This window comes from Capsicum annuum, chromosome 4, assembly GCF_002878395.1.
Source record: "Capsicum annuum cultivar UCD-10X-F1 chromosome 4, UCD10Xv1.1, whole genome shotgun sequence".
Taxonomy (NCBI): domain Eukaryota; kingdom Viridiplantae; phylum Streptophyta; class Magnoliopsida; order Solanales; family Solanaceae; genus Capsicum; species Capsicum annuum.
Window position 1 is genome coordinate 12,518,741 of NC_061114.1, and position 1,520 is coordinate 12,520,260.

Sequence of the window (1,520 nt, forward strand, 5' to 3'; positions counted from 1 at the left end):
GAGCCCAATCAATGGAATCCAATCTATTTAATAGGCCATCAAAGGACCGTCCGAGAAGTTTCACCCAAAATATTTTTCAGAGGCTGCACCCACTCACCGATTTGTGGGCTGACACCTATCGAAAGTAGAAAAAACCACAGAAGGAAAGCTTAGGTAAAACAAAATAGGAAAATAAAGTCGGTAGTGGATACGCCTTAGGCAATGAGTTGTCTGGACTAACGATGACTCATTGGCAGCTCTCATTGCTCTTTTCTATACTAAGTGATGACGACTGGTTGTCACTCCTAATGAGTTGTTGGTTGGATCCATTGTCACTCCAGTATAATTTCACCTCTTAGGATATCCCTCTCTATAATCAACACGATTCTTTCATACGATTCATGGCTTTTAATAGCGACTCATAGTCACCTGTCATTTCCACTGGGGGCTTTAACTTGTATATCTATAGGACTTTAGCTAATTTTCTTAGAATGACTTTATACTATGAATCGTTGTCACTCCTAATGAGTCGTAATCAACATAAACTTCAATTCTTCAGTAAGCAAACTTCAATACCATGACTTGCGCTACGAGTTATATCGTTACCCATTGACTCGTGGCCCAGTTGATTACTTTGATTTTTTAGATCTTTTTCTTTTAATTCTGATCCACGCCACTTCCAACCTAATTATCCCACAACACATACATAATACACATCATATCTAACAAAATGACCTAAGTATTTGCATATTTTTATATTTTTAAGCATCGAAAGTACCATGAAACCATGACATATCAGGATCTCACCAAATAGTTGTTAAGTGCTCACATTGCAGAGAGTGCTCAAATGGATCTACTTCTTAAGTCCCTAGATCCCAAACCTCCTTGTACTTAGGATCAAATCCTTCTAATCCCTATTTGTTTATTTTCCCGTTCTCTTATTATTGGCCCCATTCTTTCTTGTCTCTGTCTGTTGTGGCACTTTTTAATTATTTTAATATTTTAATCATTATAATGTAATTGGTACTAGATTGTTTTTAATGAAGTATCTCCTCCTATTTTTGTCTACTACATGCCTTATATCTCTCTGTTTCATTCATGTCAGTGTAGCTCCAATGTCCATACATTAACTTATCTGTATCTTTATTTTCTCAGTTTTGTAGAAAAGTTGGTGGCACAGCAATAGAGGAGTTGAACCTTGATCAATAGCAAGATACCTAGATTTTTTTGTCTCATATATAAGGGTCATTTACTCACAACAAAACCTAGTATTTTCTAACATCAATACAAAACTTTAAAGAAGAATAAATCGCTTATGAACACAGCTCATACAAGGGAACTGATAGCTTGCTCAACTTAAGTATAGTATGTGTGTTTTATTATTGATTTTCTTGGTCTTATATTGAAGATCTACTATTGATTATAAGTCATAGTAAATGTGTAGCTTATCCTTGTCTTAGTTCTAGTCAAAGTAACTCGAAATGGTTGTACGAGTCATTTGTAAGTTGGTCAAGTACTTGTTCATTTCTTTCAAGTGTTAT